The sequence below is a fragment of the Prionailurus viverrinus genome, chromosome E1 (genome assembly GCF_022837055.1).
Source record: "Prionailurus viverrinus isolate Anna chromosome E1, UM_Priviv_1.0, whole genome shotgun sequence".
In the NCBI taxonomy this organism is placed as follows: Eukaryota; Metazoa; Chordata; class Mammalia; order Carnivora; family Felidae; genus Prionailurus; species Prionailurus viverrinus.
The window spans coordinates 12,925,516-12,939,467 of NC_062574.1; the positions used below are offsets into that span (position 1 = coordinate 12,925,516).

Sequence of the window (13,952 nt, forward strand, 5' to 3'; positions counted from 1 at the left end):
CCTGGTGGCCCTGGATGGGGGGGGGAGGAGAAGGGTCGTGTGGGGGTCGTGGGGGCGGGGTGGAAGCGGGGGGCGTCGGGCGGCGGCGGTCCTGTGGGGGCGGGTTAGCCCCGTCGGAGCCTCCGTCACGGGCCGGCAGCGTCGGGGCTCTCGGTTTGCCCTTATGTGGGTCTGGCCGCGGCCCCGGGGGGGTCGGCGTCGAGGTGGTTGGCGGTGTTGCGGGCTGCTCCCTCGTCCCCCACCCACCTCGCCCGCCTCCACCCTGTCCAGGTACCTAGCGCGTCCCGGCGCGGAGGTTTAAAGACCCTTGGGGGGTCGCCCGTCCGCCTCGGGTCGGGGGCGGTCGGGCCCGTGGGGAGCCGTGGAGGCTGGTCTTCCCGTGTCTCCTCCAGACTCCGCTGCCCGCCCCCTGCCGCGCCCCAGGCCGGGGTGCCGCCGCGCTTGCGCCCACGCCACGGCCCTCCCCGGTTGCCGGGAGGGGGCTTGCCCGGCGGCTGCCGGGTGGTGCGTGAGCGTGTGCGTGTGCGTGCGCCCCGTGTCCCTTGGGGGTGTGTGTGGGGGGAGGGGACAGGCGGGAACCCCCTGGGCGCCTGTGGGGTTGTTCCGAGCTCGCCCCGCGCGTCCGCGTGGCGGGGCGGGCTTGCCGGACTTGCCCTGTCGTTCCAACCCTTCCGACCTCTCGGAGTCTGGTCTTTGTTGTCTCTTGCTGGCCGGCCGGAGGCACCCTTCGGGGATGTGCTGTGCCAGGTTGGGGGGGCGCCCCTTTTTGGGGTTGGCCCTCCCGGCGATCACAAAAACTCGTACGACTCTTAGCGGTGGATCACTCGGCTCGTGCGTCGATGAAGAACGCAGCTAGCTGCGAGAATTAATGTGAATTGCAGGACACATTGATCATCGACACTTCGAACGCACTTGCGGCCCCGGGTTCCTCCCGGGGCTACGCCTGTCTGAGCGTCGCTTGCCGATCAATCGCCTCCCCCGGGTGGGTGTCTCTCCCGGGGGTATGGCGCGGCTGGGGGTTCCCTCGCAGGGCCCGCCCTGCCGGTGCCGGCGCCCGCCCCGCCCGAGGGCGCCCCGCCACGCCCGCCTGCGCGGCGGTACGGTGTGCGGGGTCGTCCGCGGGCCGGGGACAGGGTCGTCCTGGCCGCCGGGCCCTCCGTCCCCCTAAGTGCAGACGACGGTGGCCGCCGCTGCCGGCCCTCCCTCCTTCCTCCTCCTTCTCCTCCTCCCCGCCCCCTCCCCGGCCCCGTGTGTCCGGTCCCCGCCGCCTCCCTCAGCCCCCCCCTCCCGCCCCCGCCTCGCCCCGCCGGGTCCGCTCGGCGGTGACGCGTGTGTGGGACGTGGGAGGGCATGGGACGGGGGTGGGGCTGGGGGCCGGCGCCCGTGGGGCGGTGGTGGGGGGTGGTTGGGGGGGAAAGGTGTGTGTGTGTGGGGGGGAGAGGCCGAGGCCGGTCGCCGCCCGCGAGAAAAGGGAAGGGCGAGGAGAGCTCGCACCCGAGGGCCGTGGCCGCCGCCGCGGTCCCTCTGGGGGAGATCCCTCGTGCCGCACGCGGTCTTTGGGATCGCCGCCCGGGTCTCGGGAGGGTTTTGCGGTGCCCCGTGCCGCGCGGTCCCGTGGGCCGTCGTGGGGGGTGGAGGTGCGGATCTGGAGCGCCGTCGGTCTCGCCGCCTTGCCCCAGGCGGTGACCGTGGCGGTCGGGCCGTGGCCCCCTCCTCTCCCGGTCCGCGGCCGTGCGTCCGGGGCCCGAGCCGCGGCCCCGCCCCGGCTCCCCGCTGGCGATCCCGGCCCCCTTTGCCCTGTCGGGGCGGCTCGCGCCGAGGCCGAGTCGCGCGCGGGGCTGCGCCCCGGGGATGCGTGCCCCGGCGGCGGCCCGCGGGACGCCGCGGCGTCGCCCGCCGCTGCGCGCTTCCCCCCGGGTTGCGGCCGCGCCGCACTGCGTGCCCCGAGCCCGCGTTGTCGCGGGGGCGGTGTGGTTCTCCGCGGGGGTTTCCGTGGTTGGAGGCGTGCCGCGCCGTCCGCCGGCCCCGGCCGGGGGCCGCGGCGGGAGCGCGCGCGGGGCACGTGGGACGTGTGGGGGGGGGAAGGCCGGGTGTGCCGCGTAGGGGGGAAAAAGGGCCGGCGGTCGGGGGCGACCGCCGCGCTCGGACCCCCCCCACGCCCGCGCCCGCTTCCCCCCCCCCCCGCTCCCCCGCCCCGCGCCGCTCGCCGCGGTTCCCCGCCTCCGGTGGTCGTCGCGAGGCGGCGCGTCCCGCGCCTCGGCCCTGCCCAACCCCCCCGTTCCTCCGCCGCCCCCTCTGCCTTCCAACCCCGGCAGGGCTCCCGCCTGTGCCGCCGGCCCGTGCTCCCGCCTGCCCGCCCGCCGTTCCGCCGTCAGTCCCGCGTGCGCACCCTTACCTTCCCCGTCCCCGCTCCCCTCCCGGCTCTCTCTCCCCTCCCGCGCGCTCTCGCGCTCCCTCGCTCTCCCTCCCTCCCTCCCTCGCGGAGGGTTTGGAGGAGAGGGGGTTGTGGGTGCGTTGCCGGGTGGGGGGGGTCGTCGGTTGGGGGGGGGCGGCTCGGGCGTTGTGTTTGGGGTTCTTGCGTCGTTGGGTGTGTCGGCCCGGAGAAACCGGGCGGGTTGCGGAGCGCGGCCTCTTCCCGGGGCCGGCGTTCCGGTCCTCTCGTCGCCCCTACCGCCCTGGCCTCGCGGGGGCTCCTCCTGGCGCGCGCGCGTGCGCGCGCGTCCCTCCGAGACGCGACCTCAGATCAGACGTGGCGACCCGCTGAATTTAAGCATATTAGTCAGCGGAGGAAAAGAAACTAACGAGGATTCCCTCAGTAACGGCGAGTGAACAGGGAAGAGCCCAGCGCCGAATCCCCGCCCCGCGGTGGGGCGCGGGAAATGTGGCGTACGGAAGACCCACTCCCCGGCGCCGCTCGTGGGGGGCCCAAGTCCTTCTGATCGAGGCCCAGCCCGTGGACGGTGTGAGGCCGGTAGCGGCCCCCGGCGCGCCGGGCCCGGGTCTTCCCGGAGTCGGGTTGCTTGGGAATGCAGCCCAAAGCGGGTGGTAAACTCCATCTAAGGCTAAATACCGGCACGAGACCGATAGTCAACAAGTACCGTAAGGGAAAGTTGAAAAGAACTTTGAAGAGAGAGTTCAAGAGGGCGTGAAACCGTTAAGAGGTAAACGGGTGGGGTCCGCGCAGTCCGCCCGGAGGATTCAACCCGGCGGCGGGTCCGGCCGTGCCGGCGGTCCGGCGGATCTTTCCCGCCCCCCGTTCCTCCCGACCCCTCCACCCGCCCTCCCTCCCCCGCCGTCCCTCCTCTCCGGAGGTGGGCTCGGGCGGGCGGGGCCGGGGGTGGGGCCGGCGGGGGACCGCCCCCCAGCCGGCGACCGGCCGCCGCCGGGCGCATTTCCACCGCGGCGGTGCGCCGCGACCGGCTCCGGGACGGCTGGGAAGGCCGGCGGGGAAGGTGGCTTGGGGGGGCCCCGCTCTCTCCCGAGGGCGGGCCCACCCCCCGAGTGTTACAGCCCCCCGGCAGCAGCGCTCGCCGAATCCCGGTGCCGAGGGAGCAGACCGTCACCGCGCTCTCCCCCCTCCCGGCGCACACCCCCGCTTTGAAGTTCGTTCTACCGCTATCCTAAGTATAGTCAATTATTTTAGTTCCAAAGATGGGTAGTGTAACAGTACAAGTGTTTATTATGTTGTACATTATTTCAAAACTGGGATGTGTGGGGAGTATAAAGATGAATATAAACTTCACATTGGGGGGGGAAACATGAAATATGGAAACTTAAAAACGCAGGGGCTCCTTTTTTTTCCCAGAACTAAAACAAGTGATCAAGTGTTCTAGGTGAGGAAGGAATGCTTCTTGGCCATTACTGTATGCAATAAGATGGCTCACACACGAAGTCTAAAAGAAGTGAAGCTTACCATATAGACGACGTAGCTGTGATTTTTAACAATGTTATTGCTTGTGTGTACAAAATTTTGAAATGTTGGAATAGATGAAACGTAAGCTTAGGTTTCATCATGTTGATCTTTATGAAATTTTTAAATTAAAAACCAGTGTTACAGAAATTTTCATATACTGAGATATCACGCTGTAAAATGTAAGAGTATCTGTATAAAGTATTAGTAGAAATGACAGCATTTGGGCCCTATCAGAAAAAAAATCTTTTAGAATGTATCCAGCTCCATTTGTTTTCTGTGAGGGGGATGGAGATAATAAAATAAAATGTTTGAGATGAAAGAATTCAAGCCTTCCGGCCTTATTAACCATCCAGGACCATCACAAAGTGAATGTGAAAAGGTTAATAATACAAACAGCTTTGAAATACACAGATCCTGTGTGGCTTGCAAGGTTTCCATTATTGTGTTTATGTGTAAGTAAAGCCAGATACATGTATCCTGTCCCAATTCAGGGCATGAACTCCACAGTTAATCCGTTCTTTACACGTCATTTTTTAACATGGAAACTGTAAAATAATCTGTAGTATGTAAAGAATTGTGTTAGAAAAATTTCTTCCTTAAGAGGCAAAACCCTTATATAAGTACCGCTTAAATGACAGGTAGTTCTTATGCAATTTTCTCTTGAGTTTATATTTGAAATTTCAGTTTTCTTTCTTATCTCAGAAATCTCTGTGTATCTTATATCTCTCTATATCTTTCATCTAAAAGACTAAATTCTCTCTCTACAGATATATCAAAAGGCTGAATATAACACCATTTTATTATTTATAGTCACATTTTCTGTCTCAGGTGTTTGTTTTACATATAATTTTAAAAATTAAGGGAAATTCAGGGAAGACGCAAGCAAAGAGGATCTTCAGTTCACCTCAGCCCAAAGACACACTAAGATAATGGCTACATCTGCATATAGAGACTGGCAGAGTGACCCTCCACAACTAATTCTGGAGAGGATTGAAAAGGTATAGGAGGGGTGGAGCTGCAGTTGGGAATGAAACTTCCAGTGACACTATAAATGGAAGGTGTATGTCAGAAGCATAAAGGGCAGTAGGGGAAACTCAGAATAGCTGAGCTCTGAGAGAACACAGAAACAACAGTTTTTAAAAGAGTGTGAGATACAGGTGGATGAGATTTACTAGTCTTAGAATGTGTTCTGGAGGGGCAGAAATCTTCAAGAGATTTCTCAAGGAAGGAAAAAGTGGTTGTGGGCATCATTTTTCTTCCTCTCTCCAGCCTTAGGTAGCTGGAAACTTGCAGGATCCAATGATAACACTCTCCATGTACCTTGCTAACATTGTACACCCAGCTTCCACGTTCCTTTCTGGCTACGGTGATTCAACCCACTCAACTTAGCAGGCAGCACCCTGTACATCCAGCAGGGACAAGTAGCACTCCAAAGTGACTCCTACCCTGGGGAGGGGATCAGATAACTGCACACCACAGTGCCCTCAGTTCCAGCATACTCGTGGCTTAGTGTTTGCAGAGGTAGTAAGCCCCAGTCAGTGTTCCAACAGCTGTGGTAGATATGCTAACTGTAGACCACTAGCCCATACACCAATAAGAATCAGACTTGCAGGGAGAAAGCCTTTCCCTTTGATGTACCTGCAGTTCTGGCAGAAATCTCAATTGAAGACAGTCAACTGGACTTCTAGCCTTGCCCACTAAATGAGCTCACAGCAGCCTTGGGCCTGAGCTGAACAGTGAGAACACTAACCCCCCTACTCCGCAGTACACAAGAGCAAGCATAGCTAGTCATTGCAACAGGCTGGGATAGAGACAATCAAGGCTCAGCCAAAATGGGAAGAGCATGCAGCACACAGAGGGGGACTGGAGCAGCACCTGGTTCTAGTGACCAGGGGGGCTACTTTAAACACCAGGAGACACAGCTGACCTAATACATAGGAACAAATGCAATGAGTTAGGCAAAATGAGACAGGAATAGTTCCCAAATGAAAGAACAAGATACAATCACTAAAATAAGCTAGATGAAAGAGATAAGCAAATATGCCTGATAAAGAATCAAAGCAATGGTCATAAAGATATTCGCTGGACTTGGGAAAAGAGTGGATGAAGTAAGTGAGAATTTCAATTTCAACAAAAAGAAAATAGAAAAAATAAGGAAATCAATTAATAAAATAAAAAATACACTACAGGGAACCAGTGGAAGACAATGTATTGGAAAGCATCCAAGCTGAGCAGCAAAAAGAAAAATAACAATAAATGAGGAAAGGTAACGGAACTCAACAACATCCAGTGTAATAGCATTCACATATAAGGAGGCTCTGAAAGGGGAAAAACTTATTAGAAGAAATAATAGCTGAAGACTTCCTCAATCTGGGGAAGAAAACACACATACATCCAGGTCCAGGAGGCCTACAAAATGACAAATAACGATTAAAATAGTTAAGTAATGATAAAGAGAAAATGGTAGCAGATATAATAAAAAAGTTCCATGCAAGTGAAATTCCCATAAGGCCATCAGCTGACTTGTCAGCCGAAACATACTTGAAAGTGCTAAAAGAAAAAAAACCAAAACACTAAGAATGCTGGATCCAGCAAGGCTATCAGAACAGAAGGAGACCTAGGTTCCCAAACAAAAGGTAAAGGATTCGTCACCTTTAAACCAGCCTTCTACAAAATAGAAATATTTTGTAGAAATTCCTACATAATTAGGAATATGAAATTCATGAAATGGAAAAATTTCACAGGTAAAGAAATATATGGTAAAATAGATTAATCACTTTTTTTAATTTTTATTTTTTAACGTTTATTTTTGAGACGGGGACAGAGAGCGGGAGCCACAGAACTGGAAGCAGGCTCCAGGCTCTGAGCTATCAGCCCAGAGCCCGACGCGGGGCTCAAACTCACGGACCAGCGAGATTGTGACCTGAGCCGAAGTCCGAGGCTCAACCGACTGAGCCACCCAGGCGCCCCTAGAGCAACCACTTTTAAAGCCAGTATGGAGGTTAAAACATGAAAGTGATTAAAATTCAATTGTATCTACAAATATGAGTCCAAGAATACACAAAATAAAAAGATGTAAAATGTGACATCACAAAAAAAAAACATTGAGGGTGAGTAAAAATTTAGTGCTTGCAATGTGTTCGAACCTAATATAGACTGCTAGACACTTCAAAAGTTATTATGAACATGATCTCATAGTTCATGGGTTTGAGCCCTCTGTGTTTGACAGCTCAGAGCCTGGAGCCTGCCTTGGATTCTGTGTGTGTCTGTGTCTCTCTTTCTCTGAAAAATAAAGGAACACTCAAAAGCCAAGTTATATATGATAACAATGGTAACCACAAATCAAAAACCTATAATAGTTACACAAAAAAATAGAAAGTCAAGTATAACACTAAGCAAAGCCATCTAACCACAAAAAAATCTAGAGAAGAAAGAAACAAGTGTATACCTACTAATCATTACTTTAAATGTAAATCGTCCAAATGCTCCAATCAAAACATATAGGATGGCTGAATGGATAAAAAAAAATGTAATACCCATCATATGCTGCCTGTAACTGTCTCACTTCAAACCTATAAAGAAAAGGTGAAGGGATCAAACACACACACCATGCAAATGAAAGTGCACGAAGGGCCAGTTGTAGCAATTCTCATATCAGACAACATGGGCTTTAAAAACAAAGACTGTAGCAAGAGACAATGAAAGGCACTATATGATGATGAATGGAACAATACATCAAGAGGATATAAAAATTACAAATATCTATGCACATAACATAGGAACACTAAAATACATAAGACAAATATTCACAGATAGAAATTGACAATAATACGATAATAGAAGGGGGTTTTAACACCCCACTTACATCAATGGATAAATCATCCAGATAGAATATCAACAACATTCCATCCCCTGGCACTAGAATGCATATTCTTTTTAGGTGCACATGGAACACTTTTGAGGATACATTACGTGATAGGCCAAAAGGTAAATCTCAGTAAATATTAGAATATTTAGTACATATGAAGTATGTTTTCCAACCACCACAATATGATACTAGAAGTCAATTATAAGAAACAAATCTGGAAGATGCCCTCAAATACGGGGTGGAGGTGAAACAAGATGCTACTCAACAATGAAGGAGTTTAAGAAATCAACAAACACATGGAGACAATTGAAAATGAGCACACAACAGTGCAAAATCTTTGGCGTGCAGCAGTAGGAGGGAATTTTATAGCAATCAGGCCTACTTCAAGATATAAGAAAATTCTCAAAGAACCTAATCTTACACCAAAAAAAAAAGAACATACCAAGGTTAGAAGAAATCATAAACACTAGAGCAGAAATGAACAAAATAGGGACGAAAAGATCAATGAAATCAAGAGTCAATTTTCTAAAAAGATAAACTTGATAACACTTTAGCCAAATTTATTAAGAAAAAAGAAAGAGGTTTCAAATAACATCGTAAATGAAGGAGAAGAAAGAGCAAGGATTATAAGAACATATTATGAAAAATTATGTGCCCAAATAGTGGACAATTTAGTCAAATATATAATCCTCAAAAAGTGAATCAGGAAGAAATAGAAAATGTGAGCTGAGCAATTAATAGTAAGATTGAATCAGTAGTCAACCAACTTCCTAATCCATCCTACACCGCCAGCAAGAGTGGGCCAAAGACATAACTGCAACAAGAAAAATGCAAAACAAACAAGTAACTACAGGCCAACATATATGATGAACATAGATATAAAAATCCTCAAAAGATTGACAAACCGATTTAAGCAATATATTAAAATAATAATTGAACATGATCAAGTATTTTCAGTATGTGCCAGTCAATCAGTGTGATACATCCACATTAACAAGAGAAAGGATAAACACCATATGATCATGTAAAGATGTGCAGATGTAGCGTTTGATATTTTCAACATCCTTTTCTGATAAAAACTCTCAATGAAGTGGGTTTAGAGCAACATATCTCAACATAATAAAGGCCATACACAGCAAATCCAATGGTGAAAAGTTAGGATCCTCTAACATCAGGAACAAAATAAGAGTTCCACGCTTGCCACTTTTATTCAGTGGAGTTCTGGAAGCCACAGCCATCATATTGAGATGAGAAAAAGAAATGAAAAAGCATCCAAACTGCTAAGGAAGCAGCAGTAAAACCAGCGCTCTTTGTAGATGACATGTTGCTATATAAAAAACCCTAAAGGCACTGCAAACATCTATTACAACTGATAAATGAATTCAGTCAAGTTACAGGATACAAAATCACTAGAAAATGTGTGTTGCATTTCTATACAGAAATTCAAAAGCAGCAGAAAGAAAATTCAAGGAAGCAATGCAATTTACAGTTGCACCAAAAGGATATAATACCTAGGACTAAAATTAATGAAGGAGGTGAAAGACCTAATCTGTGAAAACTATAAAACACTGATGGAAGAAATTGAAGATGAAACAACAAATGTAAACGTATATAGCATGCTCATGGATGTGAAGAATTACTATTGTTAAAATGTCCATATTACCCAAAGCAATATATAGATTAAATGCAACAACATATAGATTAAATGCAATCTCTTTCAAAATACTAACAGCATTTATCACAGAACTAGAACAAATAAGATTTGTTAAAAAAAACCACAAAACCAAGGCCATCTTGAGAAAGAACAAAACCTAGAGGTGTCACGATGTCAGATTTCAAGATATACTACGCACCTATACCAATAAACACAGGATGGTACTGACACCAAAAAAGACACATAGAAGAGGATAGAGAGCCCAGAAATAAACCTACACACATATGGTTGATTAGTCTATAACAGAAGAGTAAGAATATATAATGGGAAAAGACAGTATTTTCAAAAAATGTTTTTGAGGAATCTGGACAGGTACATGAAAAATAATGAAACTGGACAATTTTGTACAGCATATTCAAAAATAATCTTAAAATGGATTAAAGGACTACATACAAGACCTGAAACCATAAAACTCCTAGAGGAAAACAGGCAGTAATCTTACATCAGCCTTAGCAATATATTTTTTTTTTATTTTTTTTTCAACGTTTATTTATTTTTGGGACAGAGAGAGACAGAGCATGAACGGGGGAAGGGGCAGGGAGAGAGGGAGACACAGAATCGGAAACAGGCTCCGAGCCATCAGCCCAGAGCCTGACGTGGGGCTCGAACTCATGGACCGCGAGATGGTGACCTGGCTGAAGTCGGACGCTTAACCGACTGCACCACCCAGGTGCCCCAGCCTTAGCAATATTTTTCTAGGTATGTCTGCTGAAGCAAGGAAACCAAAGTGAAACTAAACTTCAGAGTACACCAAAATAAAAAGCTTGTGCATAGCAAAGGAAACAATGAAATGGCAAAACGAAAACAAAAAGGCAACTCACAGAATAGAGGAAAATATTTGCAAATGATCTGATAAAGGGTTAATATCCAAAGTATATAAAGAACTTATACAACTCAACATCAAAAAAACAATCTGATTAAAAATGGGCAGAGGACCTGAATAGACATGTAGATGGCCAACAGATACGTGGAAAGATGGTCAATATTACTGATCATCAAGGAAATGCCAAAAACAGAAAAAAAAAGCCAACCTCAACCCCCCCGAAAACAACAAAACAAATAAGACATCACTTCACACCAGTCAGAATTACTAGTATCAAAAGGACAAGGAAAAAACACATCTTGGTGAAGATGTGGAGAAATGGAAACCCTGTGCACTGTTGGTGGGTATGTAAAAATGGTGCAGCCACTGTGGAAGAGTGTGGAGTTTCCTAAAAACAGAAATACCCTATGATTCAGTAATTCTACTACTGGTTGTTTACCCAAAGGAAAAGAAAAGAGTAATTCAAAATGACATATGCACCCCTATGTTTACTACAGCATTATTTACAATAGCTAATATATGGAAGCAACCTAAGGTTTCCATCAAGAGATGAATGGATAAATATGCTGTATGTGTGTGTGTGTATATATATATACACACACACAATGGAATATTATTCATCCATTAAAAACCAATGTGCTTTTGCCGTCTGCAACAACAATGGACCTAGAATGTATAACACTAAGTGAAACAAGTCATACAGGGAAGGACAAATACCATAGGATTTCCCTTCTATGTGGAATCTAATAAGTAAACAAAGAAAAAAGAGACAAACTGATGTCTAAATACAGAGAACAAACTGGTGGTTGCGAGGGGGGATGGGGAATGGGTAAAGTAGATAAAGATTAAGAAGGATTAAACTTCCAATATAAAATAATTAACTCACAGATGAAAATTTCAGCATAGGGAATATAGCCAATAATACTATAAAAACATATTATGGCAAGTTATATTGACTACACTGACCATGTGAACACTGATGAATGTATAGAATTGTCAAAGCAATATGTTAATTATACTTCAGTAAAAAATAATAAAATAAAAGTATCAGCGGTCACTATTTCCAGTCTACAATTTTACAATACAATTTCTTAGTTTTCCACATCATGGCACTAATTAGTTTGTACACAGATGCCTAGTGTGAAGCCAAAGTCTAACATGTAGGAGATAGTCATGTTTTCTTATTCCAGAGAAGCCAACCATATCAATGCATTTCTCCAATAATCCAATAAATATTTAGAGTGATTATTTGGCAAACATGTTTTGTAACTTCTGGGAAAATGATGATGAGCTAAAGCAGACATTATCCCTGTCTCTATGGAGTTTAGTATCTAGTGGGTGAGGGGACATCTACCAGGCACAAAACACACATGCATTCAGCTGTCACCTGTATGTATAGAGTTAACAAATATGACTTTTAAGAATAAATAGAATTTGAAGTTTTACTATGTACCCAGTATGTATTTATCTTTAGTTATTATTTATCTTAATTATTCCCAAGAATGCAGACAAAATGTCTTTTCTATCTCATTCCTTTGACTTTTATAAATATGGAGGAACATGTGGAAAAGGTGAAGACTTCTTGTGTGATGCAGCCCCTTATCATTTGCTCACTTGTCAGAAGGACAATGACTGTGGGAAATGACAAACCTGTGTCTACCTCTCAGCCAAGTCAGGCTCTTCATGCACTTGCTCAGGGTGCAAATAAACGTTTATGTCACAATTGCTATCTTTCAGAGAGTGGAAGGATAAAAAAAAAAAAAAACAAAAACACAAGATCTCACAAATGACAGGATGTCAGCTCAAGGCACTATCAAAGACAGGAGAGGGTGGAGGTCAGAGAACACTTACTGGTAAGTGGTAGGGCTGACGTTGATGCGCTGAGGATGACTTCCTGATTCGAATATGCTTGCCAGAGCGACATTACTTCCAAACAGGCAATATCATGGCATTCTTACCCTAACAATTCCAGCGAGCACAGAACCCAAGTGAGTGCCTATCTTTATCTAAAAGAAAAAGAAAGAAAAATGAAAAGGATATATTTATGTTTTTCTTTTGGTATGCAATTCTTTTAATGACAGGTAGTGCTAACTATGTAAACCACTGAATTAGGATCTCCTCAAAGGAAGTTGGTCTTGGTCATTTTTGTGAGCCTGATATCTGGGCCATTATAGTGGCAATAAACATGAATACTGTGGAATAAGTAAATAAATTATAGGAACAAATTGTATTTAATTTGCTACATAAATCTGGTTATACTACAGGTCAAATCATTTTTCATTTGTACACGTTAAAAAATTTATTATTCTCCCTCCATTTACTCTCACATACAACCCTATTTTTTCCTTCATAAAATTAAGTGCTATTATACATTAAATATTTATATTTCTGTTTATTTTGTTTAAATGTTGGATTGTCCTATAAGAGAAGGATCCATATCTACTTTCTTTTTTTTTTTTTTTAACATTTATTTATTTTTGAGAAGAGCATGAGCAGGGGAGGGGCAGAGAGAGAAAGGCTCTAGGCTCTGAACTGTCAACACAGAGCCCGATGCAGGACTCGAACTGACTGCGAGATCATGACCTGAGCCGAGGTCGGACCCTTAACCGACTGAGCCACCTAGGCACCCCTATTTAAATAATTTTTATTTAATTAATTAATTACTTTTTGAGAGAAAGCATGCAAGTGAGTGAGGGGCAGAGAGAAAGAATCCCACAACATGCAGAATGAGAGGGAGAGAGAGGGCAGAGCTCAAACTCACACACTGTGAGATTATGACCTGAGCCACTCAGGCACCCCTCTTCTGCATTTCTTTTGACAACTTACTGAGATTTCCCAAGAATTGGGAAGGGTAGCAAGAATTGTTTGCCTATGTAAGGAAGTGAATGATTGCATCACTGAGAATATGTTAGGAACATCCAGCAGTTAGACAAAATAGATACATTCAACTCTCAATGAGGAATATAGATTCCTTTCAGTAAGATTTACTGTCATTTAAATAATGTAACCACTCAGAAACATTAGCATCCATCTTCCCAGTACATCCTCATTACAGAAGGTCGCTTTGCACCAAACCAGTGGCTGTTAACTAGGGACATTTGTGCCCTTCGGTGAACATCTTGCAATGTCCTGAGACACTTTTTATTTTCACAACTGGGATGGGGAGCTGTTTCTGGCATCTATTCAGTTGAGCTAGAGATGCCCAGGACAGGCTCCCTACAACAGAGAATTTTCCAGTCCAAAGTATCATTGGTGCAGAATATGAGAAACCCTGGTCTACACAGGCTTCAGGCACCCTTAGTAGACCAGTACGCACACGAAATTATAAATGCTTTGATCAGAGCAAAGCTTTGATGTGTAACACTAGACTTCACTTTTTACAGAACTTTTATGAAAAAAATAAGTGTTCATCCTAGGGATTTATTGGAAAACAGTAACTTTTGGATCTATCCTGAGGTTAGGATACCTGTTGCCAAATCTCTTCTATCTATCTGAAATGTGTGAAATACTGCAAAGCTCTAGAAAGCATCAGCGTCCCCACTTATCAAATGATGCAGTTATTCTCCTAACACTCAACTGATTATTCATCTGCTAAGGCTCATAAACAAGCACATTTTAAGACAACATTTCTCCC

At 46.7% G+C, this 13,952-nt stretch overlaps 1 non-coding gene across 1 annotated transcript; it reads left to right on the forward strand.

The window, feature by feature from the left end:
• Nucleotides 1-804: 804 nt before the first annotated feature.
• Nucleotides 805-957, forward strand: LOC125152244 (5.8S ribosomal RNA). The gene has a single exon (XR_007147100.1). It is a non-coding gene; the product is annotated as a 5.8S ribosomal RNA (ribosomal RNA).
• The last annotated feature ends 12,995 nt before the right edge of the window (nucleotides 958-13,952 follow it).